The sequence below is a fragment of the Prionailurus bengalensis genome, chromosome A3, assembly GCF_016509475.1.
Source record: "Prionailurus bengalensis isolate Pbe53 chromosome A3, Fcat_Pben_1.1_paternal_pri, whole genome shotgun sequence".
Classification (NCBI taxonomy): Eukaryota; Metazoa; Chordata; class Mammalia; order Carnivora; family Felidae; genus Prionailurus; species Prionailurus bengalensis.
The window spans coordinates 93,239,763-93,257,641 of NC_057354.1; the positions used below are offsets into that span (position 1 = coordinate 93,239,763).

The window sequence follows — 17,879 nt, forward strand, 5'->3', positions numbered from 1 at the left end:
TATATAAAATATACATGTATGTAATCATTTGCAAAATAAAATCATGAACAAAAAAAAGTGTGCATATGTATATATATGTATTTATATGGATTAACTACAAGAGAGAATATGGATAGAAAATCAGATTTATATACTTGTAAAGCATAGATAGAAAATATTGATACCTAATAAAGATAATTATTATAGAGTCTTATCTACTGGAATAAAAATGATCAATTTCTATGTCACCAAACCATATTTCCTAGAAAATCAATTCTAAGTACCATTTCAGCCTGAAATCCATGAAGTAAGCCAGAATGTCAAACTTTATATAACTATAGTAATATAAGTGCTATTAAGAGAAAATGACAAGTAATACGAAATTATAGACACATTTAATAGTGAATCAGTAAATCCAAAGTAAAAAGCTTGATGTATGCTTTGTTTAGTTTTCTATAAGTAGATTATATGCTTTGTCTATTTCCATAAGGTAGCAGACAAAGGAATATGCCCCCTTTCTATTCTGTATTACTATAATTTTATTACTATTATCTCATTGTACACATAGTAAAAACAATTTATCCATAATTTTGAAGAAATTATAAATTCTATAGGATTCTAGCTAGCAGAAATTAGATTTTAAAAAAACCTGAAATTTTCTCACAATGAAAAAGGCTTAAGCACATAGATTTAAATTCTAGTTCTCTCCAACATTCCAATGAATGATCAAAGGCTTAACTCATACCTGGCAGGATAATATTATATGTTGACTATGGGGTTACCTTTCTCCCTCTGTTTCCAGAAAGTAGCTGTAATTTTTGTTTTTTGTTTTTTGCCACAGATTTGGATGAGCAGAAAAAAAGCTAAAAATGCTTCTTCTCTTTTTTTGCAATTTTAAGCTTAGCAAAGAGGATTCCTAGGATTTTGAGGGAAATAATGGGAAAGGGAGAATGAAGAAGCAACTAAACATACATAGGCAGGACTGAGATTGAGAAGGGGGCTGAGTAATCTGTGTCCTTTGGGAAACCATAGCACTCCAAATAGAAGGCAAAGACTCAGGGGAACACAATATCCAACACAGGTCTAGAGCTTGCTGTGTGTGAGGGACTGTTTGGAGAACTTCACCCCTGTTTATGTATTTAATCCTCACAAAAATCTTCTGAGGTCACATCTTAGAATTTACATTTTACAGATGAAAAACAGAGACATGGAGAAGTTAGATAATATACAATACCACACAACTAATAGGAGAGATAATATTTTACTCAGAACTATTTGGCTCCATTGTCTGCACTCATCCACTGTACTCTTTCATTGCTAATGGCTGTATGGGTACATGGTATCTTGTTGGCAAATTCCTCAACATCATAGCACTAAAAACCTGGGAAGAGTTTGTCTCTCTTAGGTCATATTTGGGTGCCTGGTAGTTGTCAGAGTATGAGAATTTCTGAGATTAAATTTTCTACCAGCCTTGTAGAATGGGGGTTTGGAGGCATAATTAAATTAATTTAAACAAGTCTGGCATCAGAGATGAGAGGTTGCTGGGACTGATGGGAGGTATAAATCCTGATTCAACTATGACCTTGGGAAAGGTCACAGATGCCTGAGATGACAGAGAGTGGGGAACCTGTGCTGGCATCTACTGCTCCTTGCTTATACTTAGGGCAGCTGGACTTCCTAGGCAAAAGGTTTGGTTTCTTGTTTGTTTTTCTAAGAAGTAAGGTTAAATGAGCCTCTGAGAGAACAGGAGCAATGCTGTAATCAACCAAGCGTTCTATGCTTGCTGCTATGACTCCATGGTTATCTAACTAACTCCTTAAGTCTTCAGATTTGAGGGCTTCTGAACTGGAAAAGAATATTAGAGTGAATATAAACATTCTGCCTCCTACACCCTTTGGGTGTACCTGATTCAAACCAAAACAAACCCACTCTCTGAAATGACCCTTCTGCAATTTCTTTATTAGTATTATTATTAACATTTATTTATTATTGAAAGACAGAGAGAGTAAGAGCGTGAGCAGGGGAGGGGCAGAGGGAGAGGGAGACACAGAATTTGAAGCAGGCTCCAGGCCCTGAGCTGTCAGCACAGAGCCTGACGCAGGGCTCAAACTCACAAACTGCGAGATCATGACCTGAGCTGAAGTCGGATGCCTAACTGACTGAGCCACCCAGGTGCCCCAACCCTTCTGCAATTTCAATGAAGCATAAGCACAGTGAGTTAACAAGGAACAAAAATGTCACTGAAGCTGAAAGTAAATGGGCAACTCTAAGGAGGAGAAATAATTGAGAACAAGAGAAAAACAAAAAATCATTACCGCATCTTAGATGGGAACACCCTCATTACCTTATTTTGGAGGGGATGTGGGGGCTAAGAAGTGGCTTAAACAGAAATTTGTTTTCTCACAATTCTGGATAACTAGAAGTCAAGATCAGGTGTTGGCAAAGTTGTCTCTCTTCGGGCCTTTCTCTTTGACTTGCACATGATCATCTTCTCCCTATTTGCATTTGGTCTTCCTTTGTATTGTTCCATCTCTGGATTTTAAGTCTTTGAAAGATTGCCTGGAATTTCTTCTGTGCCTGATTGTACTCTCCTCCCCACCAATTCCATAGTTCTTGGGAGTCCAAGGGTTTCGAAAGTATCTATTCCAATGCTAAGGAGACAATGTTCTCCTTGTTTTCTCTGTTACATTATTTACTTACTTACTGGTCTAAACACATTGGCCCTGACATAAAACACGATACTTAGTGCTTTCATTTTCAAACAAACAAAAAAATTAATCAAGATGATTAACCAAACTTCCATATGCTGAAAGTATGCTGGAGCCCCACCAAAAGGTCATCGTGAGCGCCTCAGATCTATCCAGAATCTCCTTGATTCGCTCCACCTCTTCTCTAGCAAATTACAACTCAGCAATCATCTTTGTTTCCTGAGCATTCCCTTAGCTTCTCACACACAGGCAAAATCTTTTTCAATAGAGTTTTCTCTCTAAGAGGAATTCTTATGCCAGCTGTTCACAGAAACAAACGCTTTACCTTGGATGAAAAACATGATAGCTGATGTAAAAACTGTAATGGAGGAATGTACACAATATTGGATATTGTAGAAACCCCCATGAGTAAATTAGATGTCAATTTTAAGAAATCTTTCACAAAATACTTAAGCAAAAGAAAAAAAGAACATAAATAATGAGAGTGAGGAAGGAACATGGAAATTACGCTAAAATACAATTTGCAGTCCAGAGTGCAGTCAAGAACAAGATGAAAATCAATGATCAAGAAGTAATAAAATGAATTTTTCTGGGGTGAAGAAACACTTGAAACTGGAGATCAAGATGGCTTAAAATCTATCATGTAACATAAATAAAGAGAGCACCTCAACTTTGTGATTATCCCCGTAGAAGTCGTAAATGTCAAGGGTAAAGAAAACAAACAAAATTTCTGAGTATTTTTAGAGAGAGAAACACAGACACACACACACACACACACACACACACACACACACACACACACACATTTATCCTTATGTAATATGTAAGTTGTGGCACCAAAAGTACATTGTCAGAAATATGAGAATTTATAAATATTTTTGCTTATTTATTTATTCTGAAAGAAACAGAGACAGCATGAGTAGGGGAGGGGCAGAGAGAGAAGGAAAGACAGAATCCGTGCTGCCAGTGCAGAGAACAATGTGGGGCTCAGACTCACAAAACCGTGGTATCATGACCTGAGCTGAAACCAAGAGTTTAGCGAACCAGACGCTTAAGTGACTGAGCCAACCCAAAATCTTAGACATGTAATCTAACAACTTAGAAAATAATCACTTAAAACACTGGTAGCAAAATTAAAACAAATAAGCAAAGAGTTCTCTTTCCTAAAAAATGAAGAAGTAATCCTCTACTTTTTTGGCTAATTATAGTGGTAAAACACTGTAGAGAAAAGGGCAGACTGGCAAGGGACTTTGGCATCCAGGAAATAACACAATACCAAGTCTGTGGGTTTTCTTTTTTCTTTATAAATTGCAGATTTGGTGTTATAAAAGCCAGTAACTTGTAAACACCAATGGGCACAGACAATAAAAGCCCTAACAAAAGCCTCCTCCTGTTTAGTTAAAGGACAAGAGACAGTCTAACAAGATTAAAAAAAAAAAAAAAAAAAAAAAAACTTTAGAAAAGTTTAGCAAACAGCTACTTTACTATATCCAAACATCACAGAAAAACTTTTGTCTCCACCTCCATTCACACCAGCAAATGCCTAGGGTGTAACCTAGACTTCCACTCTCCACTGGTTGTAAAAATTGGCCCTTCCTCTCTCCAGGCCTCCTTATGAGTGACATCATCTTTAAACCTTGTGAGGCAATTCCTGATAATGGGGCCCAGGGAAGATGGGGTGACCTGGAAGTCCAACTACTTCCTTACAATCATCCAACTTTTGGATGAATATCCAAAATGCTTCACTGTGGGAGCAGGAAATGTGGGTTCCAAGCAGATGCAGCAGATCCCCATGCCCCCCTGTAGGAAGGCTGTGGTGCTGATGGGCAAGAATACTGATATACAGGCTATCTGAAGGCATCTGGAGAACAACCCTGCTCTGCAAAAACTATCGCCTCACCTTTGGGGGAATGTGGCTTTTGTGTTCTCCAAGGAAGACCTCACTGAGATCAGGGACATGATGCTGGCTTATAAGGTACCAGCTATGGCTGTGCTGGTGCCATAATCTTATGTGAAGTCACTGTGCCAGTCCAGAACACTGTTCTGGGGCCCAAGAAGACCTCCTTCTTCCAGGCTTTAGGCATCACCACTAAAATCTCCAGGGGCACCACTGAAATCCTGATGATGTGCAGCTATTTAAGACGGAGACAAAGTGGGAGCCAGCGAAGCCATACTGCTCAATATGCTGAACATCTCCTCCTTCTCTTTTTAGATAGTAATCCAGCACATGTTTGACAATGACAGGCTCTACAACCCTGAAATGCTTGACATCACAGAAGAAACTCTGCATTCTTGCTTCCTGGAAGGTGTCCACAGTGTTGCCAGTATATGTCTCCGGATAGGGTATCTGACTGTTGCATCAGTGCCCCATTCTACCATCAATGGATACAAGTGGATCCTGGCTTTGTGGAGACTGATTACACCTTCCCAATTGCTGAAAAGGTCAAGGCCTTGGCTGATTCATCTGTATTTGTGGCTGCCACCCCATGGCCACTAACACCACTGCTGCACCTGCTGCTGCCACAGCCCAGCCAAGGTTGAAGAAATCAGAAAAGGATATGGAATTTGGTCTCTTTCACTAATCATCATAAAGCAACCAATTTAGCCAAACTTATTTATGAAACAAGAAAATAAAAGCTTACTTCTCATTAAAAAAATGAGTGGGTGGCACAGTTGATTAAGCATTTGGCTTCGGCTCAGGTCATGATCTCGCAGTTCATGAGTTCAAGCTCTACATCAGGCTTTGTGCTGACACCTCAGAACCTGGAGCCTGCTTCAGATTCTATGTCTTCCTCTCTCTCTGTCCCTCCCCCACTGGAGCTTTGACTCTCTCTTTCCCAAAAATAAAATAAACATCAAAAAACATGGTTTTTTACCCAACCCTTCTGTCAATTAGGATGGCTGAAAGAAGTCTGAGTGGTGAGCTAGGACTCTGATCCTTGCAGAATGAGTGATAACTGGTGTGTCTTTTTCTACTTTGGCATCAGTGGAGACCATGTGGGAATCCTACACTTCTATCCTTGACTGAGGGTAACAGGGTACCCCTCCTTACTCTTGACTGAGGTGGTATCAGAGTGGGCCTACTAGATAGTCACTTTATCACTACTCAGTAGTAAAGAGAAGTTACCTTCTCTAGAGCCAGAGAAGTGGGGAATCTGGACTTTCACTGTAACCTGGCAGAAATGAGCAGCACTTTATCTTCCCCTGCCACATTAGTAGCAAAGAAGGCTAGCTAAAACAATATTTTAATGAGGTCAAAAGTCTCATACATAGTTCCCAAAATATCTAGGACTTAATTAAAATATCTCTTGAATTAACAAAGAGCCAGGAAGATCTCAATTTGAATAAGAAAAGGCAATCAACAGATGCCAACACTTAGGTGATAACAACTGTTAGAATATCTAACAAGGGTTTTAAATCAGTTGTCATAAAACTACTTCCATGATTATGAACACATTTGGTATATTTTTTAAAAGAAATCCTAAGCAAAGAAATGGAAAATGTAAAGAAGAATCCTGAAGGGAGAACAACAAAAATTACGCATTTTGAACAGAAAGAATATAATCTGGAAGTATAATGCAAAAGGAGGGACCCGGAGATCTGTGAGATGATTACAAGAGATCTAACGTGAATGTTATCAGAGTTCCAGGAAAAGGAGAAAAAAGAAGAGTTGGAAAACATATTCAAAGAAATAAAAGTTGAAAACTTCCCCAAATTAGCAAAAGACATACATTTAGGAATTTAAGAAACGGAGCCAATCCCAAACATGGTAGTCCCAAAGAAATTCATGGCCAGACATGTAGTAAACTTCTGAAAATGAAAAGAAAAGAAAAATTTTGAAAGCAGACAGAGAGAAACAACACATTACCTATATGGGCAAAGTTTTCCAAAGCAAGTGAATTCCTGATAAGAATTTGTGGAGGCCAAAAGGAGATAGCATGATTTTAAAGGGCTGAAATAAGGGAACTTCATTCCAGAATATACATCCAAGAGTAATATCCTTCAGAAATAAAAAGGAAATCAAGACAGTCTCAGATGACTGAAAATAAAGCAAAATAAACAAAAGAGAAACAAAAAACAAATAAGAATTGTTGCCAGATGATTTGCCCTAAAAGAATGCTTAAAGAAGTAATCTAAACAGAAAAGAAATGACAAAAGAACAAATTCTGAAACAACAAAAAGAAAGAAAAAAACAACAGAAAGTAAAATTATAGGTAAATACAACAGAGTTCTCTTTTCCTATTAAGTTTGCTAAATTATATCTGACGATTAAAGCAAAAATTATAAAATGGTCTATTTTAGCTCTCAACAGGAATTATTTAAGATAATAATGTTATAGGGGCGCCTGGGTGGTGCAGTCGGTTAAGCGTCCAACTTCAGCCAGGTCACGATCTCACGGTCCATGAGTTCGAGCCCCGCATCAGGCTCTGGGCTGATGGCTCAGAGCCTGGAGCCTGTTTCTGATTCTGTGTCTCCCTCTCTCTCTGCCCCTCCCCCGTTCATGCTCTGTCTCTCTCTGTCCCAAAAATAAATAAACGTTGAAAAAAAAAAGATAATTATGTTATAAATTGAGTTAAGGTAGAATAAGGTAAGGAGAGAAAAGTTTTTGTACACTCCTCAAACTGGTCAAAAGATGACACCGGTAGACTGTTATAAGTTATGTGGATACAATATAAAACCTAAAGCAAATAATTAAAAATTCTATACAAAGGGATACACGTACAGACATCACAGATAAGTTAAAATGGAATTCTAAACAATGTTTAAGTAACCTACAGCAAGAGAAGAAAAAGAAAACACAGACAGTCATAAGCCTAAATATATCAATAATTACATTATATGTAAATAGTCTAATTAGAATAATTAAAAGATAAGGATTGAAAGTAGATTTAAAAATATGATACAACTGTATGCTATCTATAAGAACCTCACTTAAAATACAGGTTTCCCTCAACTATCTGTAAGCAGAGCATTCTTAGGAAACCTTTCATATGGTATGAAATGGTATCAAGTAAAGAAGCAGTTATCATTAATTTATATGGAAAAAAATTTCCAGCATTCCCAGACGTCAAAATAACCTCTCTTAGGCTTTTCTGATACCTTACGACATATCTTGCTGATGGATGCACAAAACAAATCCAGATAAAGCACAGAGGCTCACAGATACAATTCAAAGCTAGGGAGGCTTGATTCTGAGATGCTGAGCATAGTTCCTGGGGAAGGAGCTAGGTGGTGCCACTCTGGCCACGACTGGTTGGTGCTGCCTCTCTAATGACTTACTGCAAAAGAAACACTAAGTGCTCTTTTTGCCTTTTTTCATAAAAGTAAAAATCCTTTCCGGATTATTTTAGATTAATGGAAAGAGGTACTAATGTAGATCTTTCATAAATGTGAAGTGGCATAATGCAAACTTTCAAAAAAGTGGGGAATATCTGTATAATGATAGAGTTTGGAAGTTAAAGTATTTAGAAAGAATATGCAAATAACCAAAGGAAAACAGGAGTGGCTGTATTGATATATCAGACTAAGTAGACTTCCCAGCAAAGAAAATTACAAGGAACGGAGTAGGTCACTGCAGAGTGATAAAAGGGCCAATCCACGATACTAAATGTGCATGCATTAAACAACAGAGCTGCAAAATATGTGAAGTGAAACTGCTAGACTGAAGAAGAAATAGATCAACACACAATTATAGTTAAGTTTCCCACCCCCATCTCTCAAGTGGATAGACAACTAGACATAAATTAGGCAAATATAAAAGAACTGAACATTGTCTTTAACCAACAGGATCTGATAGACATTTATAGGCTATACCATATAATAAGCATAGATTACATATTATGTCCACAGAACATTTATCAAAATAGGCCATATCTTAATCATGAAACAAACTCAAAATATTAAAAAGAATTTAAATCACATGCAGTGTATTCTCTCACCACAAAAGCACCAGAGTAGAAAGTCAGTAATAGAGCAATAATAGGATAACCTACAAATACTTGGAAACTAAACACTATATTTCTAAGTGATCTAGAAGTCAAAAAGAAAATATTAAGGGAAATGGAAAAGGATACATTCAACAGAATGAAAATAAAATTAACCTATCAATATATGTGGGATGCAGCTAAAGTAGTGGTGAAGGGACATGCATATCACTAAAGGCCTATATTAGCAAAAATTAAAAATCTCAAATCAATAATCTAAGCTTTCATATCAAGAAACTAGAAAAAGAGGAACAAAAATAAGCTCAAAGTATGCAAAAGAAAGAAAATAATAAACAAACAAAACTAGCAGAAATTAATTATGTGAGAAAACCAAGAAACAACGAAGAAAATCAATATAACAAAATTTGGTTATTGGAAAAGATCAGTAAAAATGATGAATCTCTGGTGTAACAGATTAGAAAAAAGGAGAGAAGATGCCAATGTCATGAATGAAATAAGAGATATCTCTAGAGTCATTACTGGCATCAAAAGGGATAATTAGGGAACAAATAAAAAATAACTCTACACAAATTAATCTGACAACATAGATGAAATGGACCAATTATTGAAAGCACAAATTAGCACTATCCAGCCAATATGAAATAGATAATAGTTATGGAGCTGCTTATATTAAGAAATTAAAGGGGCACCTGAGTGGCTCAGTTGGTTAAGCGTCCAACTTTGGTTCAGGTCATGATCTCACAGTTTGTGGGTTTGAGCCCCCACGTCAGGCTCTGTGTTGATAGCTCAGAGCCTGGAGCCTGCTACAGATTCTCCCTCTCTCTCTGGCTCTCCCCTTCTTGTGCGCTCTCTCTCTCTCTCTTTCTCTCTCTCTCTCTCTTTCTCAAAAAATAAACATTTAAAAAAATTAAAAAAAGAAATTAAATTCTTCTGAAAAAGAAATCTCAAGCTCAAATAGTTTCATTGGAAAAGCATACTACATGTTTTAAGAAGAACTAACAAAAATAACAAGAACTAATTTTAAACAAGCTCATGTAAAAAATAGAAGAGGGAAGACTTTTCAACTCATTTGATGCAGTTAATATTACCCTCATATAAAATCCAGATGGTAAGATGGTAAAAAGAAAGAGAGAAAAGGAAGGAAGGAAGGGAGGAAGGAAGGAAAGAAAGAAGGAAAGAAGGAATACAGGAGGGAGTGAGTAAGTGAGTGAAGAAACAGATCAATATTCCTTATATATAGAGACAAGAAATTTCTTTTAAAAATTTTTTTAAAGTTTATTTATTTATTTATTTATTTAGAGATAGAGACCATATGAGCAGGGGAGGGGCAGAATACAGGGAGAGAGATAATCCTAAGCAGGCTCCATACTGTGAGTGCAGAGCCTGTTGTAGGGCTTAACCAATGAACCCTGAGATCATGACCTAAGCCAAAACCAAGAGTCAGTCTCTTCACTGACTGAGCTACCCAGTCACCCCATAGACATTAAAAAATAATCTTAACAAAACATTAGCAAATACAATTCAGAAAAACATAAACTAGTAAACCATAACTAACTGGATTTATTCTAGGGATGCAAGGCTAAAACAATATTCCAAATCTAAGAAATATAACCTGCTGTAGTAAGAGGTTAAGAAAGAAAAATTACATGATCTTATCAATGGATGCAGAAAAAGTATTTGTCAAATCTCAACATCCATTCATGATAACAATTCTTAGAAAACTAGGAATAGAAAGACTTCTTGAACTTGATTAAAAAAACTACAAATAAACTATAGCTAGTAGTAAAACACTTAATGCTTTTTCTCCATGTTTAGGAATAAAACAAGGTTATTCAGTCTCATTACTGCTATTCAACAAAGAATTGGAAGTTGTATCCAACAGGATACAGTTGAATAAAGGAAATAAAGACATATGATTAGAAAAGAAGAAATAATTTCTAATTGAAGATGACTTGATTGTTTATGTAGACAAAGCCAAAAATCTATTAAAAAGTTCATTAATTTAGGTGTGAGCTCAGAAATGTCACATAGTGCAATATAAACATTAAAAAATCAATTGCATTTTTATATGCTAGCAATGAACACATGAAGATCAAAATTAAAAATACAACACCAGTTCAAACCCCTCAAAAAAAAGGTAATACCTAGGTATACATCTAATAAAATAAATACAGTACTGCTAGGTTATAAATTATAAAGTGCTAGTGAAATCAAAGAAGATCTAAATACATGGAAAGACATAACATGACATGAATTAGAAGACAACACAGAAAAGACATCAATTTTCTGTAAACTGTCGTACACACACAACATAATTCCTATCAAACCCTAGCAAGATAGTCTGTAGATATACACAAGATTATTCTAAAGTTTATATGGAAAGTCAAAGGAAGTAAAATATCTATAACATTTCTGAAAAATAGAATAAAGTAGTAGGAATTATCAGTCTACCTGATTTTAAGACTTACTATAAGCTACAGTATCAGGACTGTGGAATTAGCAAAAGCATAGACACATAGATGAAAATAATCCAGAAACAGATACACAGATACTGTTTGTTTGTTTGTTTGTTTGTTTGTTTTTGAGAAAGGAAAAAAGCAATTCAGTGGAGGAAGAACAGCCTTTTCAATAAACTGATGGAGCAATATGATACTCATGGGCAGAAAAATGAATCTCAACCTAAGCCTCACAACTTCCACAGAACTTAATTCAAAATAGACAGTAGATTTAAATAAAGACATAAAATTATAACACTTCTTAAAAACATAGGAGAAAATCCTTGGGATCTCAGCCTAGGTGAAGAGTTTTTAAACATGACACCAAAAGATGTCCACAAAAGAAAAAAAAAAAGATAAACTGTACTCCATGAAAATTGAACACTTTTGTTTGTGAAGACCCATTAAAACAGAATGGAAACATAAGTTACAGACTGGGAGAAAATATTTGCAAAGTAAATATTTGATAAATGACTTGGATTGAGAATTTATAACAAACTCACAAAACACCACAGGGAAAAAAAAACTAATTAGCAAATGGGCAAAAGAATTTTCCCTGAAGAGGATGCCATCCATGGAATGGCATATAAGCATGGAAGAAGGTGTTCAATATCAATAGTCGTTAGGGAAATGCTAATTAAGACCACAATGAGACATCACTACACATCTATTAGAACAGCTAAAATTAAAAACAGTGACAACACCAAATGCTGGTGAGAATATGAAGAAAGTCAATCCTTCACACACTGCTGGTAGAAATCTAAAGTGGCAGAGTTGCTATGAAAAATAGCAAGGCAGTTTCTTTAAAAAAATAAACCATACATTACCATACAACAGATCAATTGCACTTCTGGGCATTTATCCCAGAAAAATAAAAACTTATATCCACAAAAAAAACCTGTGATATTTTTTATAGCAACTCTCTTTGTAATAGCCCCAAATTGAAAGCAACAAAAATGTTACTTAACACATAAATGGATAAACAAAATGTAGTATCTACGTATCATGTGATACTATTAATAAAAAGGAACAAATTGTCAATATATGCAGCAACTTCTATGTTGCTCTCAAGGGCACTGTCTTCAGTGGGGGAAAAAAAGGCAATCTCCAAGGGTCACATACTTTATAAATCCATTTACATAACATTCTCAAAACAAAGTTATAGACAGAACTGACTAATGGTTGTCAGGGTTCGATGAACAAAGCAGTGACTGTGAGGGATTTGGATGTGGCCATAAAGGGGTAGCAATCAGAACCTTTATGGTGCTACAGTAGTTCTGTATGTTGTGTATTGAAGTGGTGATTTCATGAATACACACATATGATAAAATGTCATACAACTATATTTATACTTACATTTTATTGTATTATCAGTTTCCTGGTTTTGCTACTGTACTACACAGCTGTGTAAGATGTAACATATGGGCAAAACTGGGTGAATGGTATCTGAAAACTCTCTGTGTGTTCTTTGCAACTTCCTGTGAATCCATAATTATTTCAAAATGAGAAGTTTGCAACAAAAAGGATACCACAAATAATTAAATAAGATAAACACAGGGCATTCAGACAATAAACCATAAACTTTTGGTATTACCATTAGATTAATATTTACATTGTATTAAGGAATGTTATCAAAACCGTAAGTATAAGGCAAGTAGATGGTTGCATGTACCACTATATTTGCTTTTTATTTGAGTTTTATTTGAATAAAACTCAATGGGATTTTCATTGCTCAGTGGGATTTCCATTGAAATGACATCAAATCCTGACAGGTTCTACATAGAAAATTAGTATGGGCAGCATTTGCAAAAAGATATGGGGCAGAAATTTAAAAAAAGGCAATAAAGATGTGGAACATCAGGAAGTTGAAGAAGGAGCCCTGGAAAAGCAGAAAAGATGGATTTTACTAGACAATATCAAAATACATAGTAACATTACTGTAACTAAATTTGTACATGATTGAATAGAAATTAGGACAGAGATATGTGGCACTAATTAGAAAGTCTAAAAACAAAACAAAAAAAAACACTAAAAAATAATTTAGTATCCTCTAACGTCATAATAGCAGTGACAGGATATGTCAAAGGTCAAGAACATGGTTTGGGCATCAAATAAGCTTAGATGTGAATCCTGGCTCTTACATTAACTGTCTATGTGATACCCAATGGCAATTTCTGGAAGAATACTTACGTCTCAAGGAATATGTACCACATTGATGAAACCATAATAGTCATAATAGCATATTCCATCTTGTAAGGGAAACCTAAGAATGATATAGGCAAATGGACAAGTAGTTATGCAGTGATACACTCCGCCACAGGAAGTATGGGGAACATGGAGGTCAACAGATAAGAGACAGGATAAGAATTAAAAACCGAGAGCACCCTTTCTGATGAAAGCGATCCTGGAAGTTATATATGAAGGATGAGTAAGAGTGGTCTAGGTGAAGACCCAGAAATGGAGAGAAATGGATTAAGATTATAAACATGACTCAGTGTCAGTGCAACATCATTTGCAAGACTGAGAGGAAATAATTTATTCAACGTTGATATAATCAGGTTACTTTTCACCTTTTCCATATGTAACACCTACACGTTTGATGAACAATGAGGTTCAATAGAACAACCCACGTTAAGAGCATCATAGGTCAAAATAAACTCCTAACTCTACAGTTAATTGTGAGTATAAAGAGAAACACAGAAAGGAAAGGAGAGGGAATTCTACTTGGTGCAGCAAGCAAACCTCAGCGTTAGGAGGTTTAAGATGTGAATTTAAAAATCAGCCTAATAGATCATTGGGTTCCCCTTAGTACTAGAAGAAAAGTCTGTATTAAAAGATTATAGAAAGTCTGCTACATTTTTAATAGAGAGGTAATATTTCTAGAATTCACACAATATTCAGCTTTACAAATTTATGGGTCACAGCACAGTTTACAGAGGTAAAGAATATGCTCATCTGAAATTTCCTAAAAGAGACTGATGTGATTGAAAACCTGTAGAACACGTAAGTGTATATGAAAGTCTCCTCCACATTTCCTAAATTAGATTTTCCTTACTGTTTGACCTACAACTGAAGAGATTAAAACTTGGGTGCTTGGCTGGATTAGTCAGTAGAGCATGCATTCTTGATCTTGGGGTCGTGAGTTTGAGACCCACGATAGGTGTAGAGATAACTTAAGTAAATAATAATAATAATAATAAAGAGATTAGAACTTCAAAGAAGTCACATATGTATATGTTGGTGTCTGTGCTTGCTTAGTTGAAGGGTTGCTTTCTGTATCTAGAGAAGTTTAATCTGTATATCAGAGACCAGAATATATCATACAAAAATGAGCTTTAATGATTAGTTGTGATTTTAACACATTACACAAATGTGTAGCAGTATTTAGATAGCAAACCCCTTCTTGTCAAAATTTGCCAATATGTTTTTCTAATAGCCATTAACTACCACATCAAGAAAGAGATTCTAATTTGTCATCACTTAGTTTTTGATGTTATTAAGAAAGGTAAATATAAACTGAGCTTGTACCAAGAAGCACAAGCTAGTTCAACTATACACATAGGCACAGATGCACTAAGTGCACGTCAAAACATAGCATTTTCATAGGCGATTGGGCATTTACATTTCTGAGTGGGCTTTTAGAATTGTAATTATCCAATTTAGAAGGCAAGAGGGCAATTTCCTTACGAAAATAAAGCCTCACCAAGCCTGATCAAAATGCAGTTGGGGACCTTATCCTAATTGATGACACTGGAATTGGAGACAATCTTCAAGTAATGATTTTAGGAGATGAACCATAGAATAACTTGTACTTTTCCCCATCACTAGGCAATAACTTTAAAATAATAATTTCCCATATTCACACGTACACTCATTTCATGTGTCTTATTATTATTTCCAATGATAAGTCTTAGGCGGGCACAAATTGGAGGAAGCATGAATATTGTGTGTAGTCCATAGGAGAGGATAGAAAATTCAAATCTGTATTGGGTTTCACAGTTCCTCTAGAGAAGGGCTTGAGAGTATTTTGAGTATCAAAGACTAAGCAAGGTTTATAAAAAACAGTGTTCTAAATACCTTGGAAGTAGTAAAGAATAGATAAAAGTAAGCCAAAGAATAGTAAAAAATGAGGAAATCGATGGTAAATTTACTACACACCGAATATTCCATTTCTTTCCCTACATTCTCCATTATTCTTTCAGTTGGCATTGTCATATGACAAATTCTGGTGGGGGCTATGAGGAAAAGTAACACATTTCATTTCTAGACTAAGGCAGTGAAATTCTTATATGAAATTATTCAGGCTGGGGCACCTGGGTGGCTCAGTTGGTTAAGCATCTGACTCTTGGTTCTGGTTCTGGTCCTGATTCTCACAGTTTTTGGGTTTGAGCCCAGTATCTGGCTCTGAGCTTACAGTGGAGAGCCTGCTTGGGATTCTCTCTCTGCCCTTCCCTGTTCACACACGCTCTCTCTTTCTCTCTCAAAATAAATAAACTTAAAAAAGTTAAAAAAAATATCGAGGATATCTTTTCTTATTCTGGCGAACCTGGAAATATTAATTAAGTTGATGTTATTATATGAGGCTCCCATTAGTCTTGGTCCCTGAGTGTTCCAAGATCCCTTGGTGTCCCAAACTGGAAATGAAATGTGAGAAAGAAACAAAACTGGATTACTTGAAGCCACTTAAAAACTATCTAAGCCTAGCCTCTCCTGACTAATATACATGGTACCTAGGGACAGAAATCTAGGATGTGACATGGATAAGAGTATGTGCAGCATTCCTAACAGCATTAGAACTACTGATCTTTGGAGAAAGTGGGCTCTCTATCCTGGTCTATGGGTCTTGCTGACTTTGGATAAACACAAATAAAAATATAGCATACCTTACATATACAATTTAAAAATAAACATTATTTCCAAGTACTTTCAGATTTACTGAAAGGTTGTAGTATTGTATAGAGTTCCCATATGCACCTTACCCAGTTTCCCCTATTCTAGTATTAACATCTTACATTTTTTAGGGTAGATTTGCCTTAACTAACGAACAATCACTGATACATTATTATTCATTAAAGTTCATACTTTATTTTCATTTCTTTAGTTTTTACCTAATGACCTTTTACCTATTGCAACATCCCATCTAGAATACATATTATTTATTTTATTTGTCTCCTTAGACTCTACTGATGACTTGCGGTTTTGAGGAGTATAGGTCATGTATTTTTTAGGATAGATTTAAATTTGTGTTTGTCTGATAGTTTTCTCATAGTTAGACTATAATAGTGGGTTTTAAGCAGAAATATCACATACCAAGGACTATCATACCAAATGTACATACTGTTGAGATGACTTACCACTGAGGATGTTATCCTTAATGACTTAGCTGAGGTAATGTTTGTTAGATTTCTGCCATTGGAAAGTTACTCTTCACCCCCAACTTTTCACACTGTACCTTACAGAAGAAAGTCACTTTCATACATATTTTTATATCTAGATAAGTCTACCTGGAATCCCATTCTCCACTTGTAAAATGTTCCAATATTTCTTGGTACTTTGTCCTAATGGTATCTATCAATGAAGACTTTCAGATAATGAAAGCTCAAACTTGTAGAAAGATATGTTAAACTCATGCTTCTTTAATAATTTTCCTTAGAGTTGTATCTGACACTTACATACCTACTCTCACAGTAACTCAGAATATTAGCATTTCAGAACTGTATGTAAGGAAGTGCATTCGTTAGCTCAAGGTGCCATAAAAATACCACAGACTGGGTGACTTATACAACAGAAATTCATTTTCTCACTCTTCTGGAGGCTGGAAGTCTGAGATCAGGATACCAGTACAGTTGTTTTTTGGTGAAGACTCTTCCTGGCTTGAAGTTCACAGCATTCTCTATTGTACAATGCCTCTGGCCTTACTTGGGTTCATTGATGTGGAGAAGGAGAGCAAGTGAACTTGCTGGTGGCTCTTCTTAAGGACATGAATCATATCAGGACCCCACCCGTATGACTTCATTTAACCTTCATTAGTTTTTTAGAGGCCCATCTCCAAATAGAACCACACTGGGTGTTACAGTTTCAATATAATGAATTTTGAGGAGACACAAACATTCACTCCATTGCTGAAGGTAAAGAAATAAAAGAAAAGCCAAGTAATTAACAGAAGACAATATGTGAAGTCTAATTTCTCTTCCACCCGATTCAAATAAAAGAAAAGCAAATTACTGGGAAAAATGTTTTTATTTTCTTGTTTTATTTACTATTTGTCTTTGAAAAAGAAGTACTATTTACCTCTCAAATGTGTGTTAGGTGTCAAGACACAATTAGATATAAATCTATTCAAACCAACCCTAAAATGAGGCCCCTTATATAAACACACAGCACAATTAGAATGAAACGGTCATCTCAATACTGCTCTACTAATGAGAATTGCCTCTATGAAATGACTATATTCATTTAATTAAAAAGCCCATTATGGATCTCATTCAAAATGCTGTTCACTGAGCTCTTCAGAATAAATCTAATTTGTTTTAGTGGAGTGTTTAGAAGTGTCATTTTTATTTGTTTTCAAAGATGGTAAAACAACAGGGTCTTGGAAAATATAATGAGCCATTCACCAAAAGAAGTCACAGTGAATGGCTTTTATAAGTTGAGAAAGCCTTAAAATTGAAGGGAGTCATGTCATCATAATATGCTAAGAAAAGGACAAAGGAAAGGTTCTGCTTAATACAAGAGAGAAAAAAAAATGGAAC

The 17,879-nt window shown here is 35.6% G+C and overlaps 1 protein-coding gene and 1 pseudogene across 2 annotated transcripts in view; one reads left to right on the plus strand and one right to left on the minus strand.

Annotated features, from left to right (window-relative positions):
* The window catches only part of LRRTM4 (leucine rich repeat transmembrane neuronal 4), a 711,554-nt gene that overhangs the window by 438,372 nt on the left and 255,303 nt on the right, over window positions 1-17,879 (minus strand). The gene's annotated exons all lie outside the window — the stretch shown is intronic.
* LOC122497079 lies at window positions 4,215-5,334 on the plus strand (annotated as a pseudogene).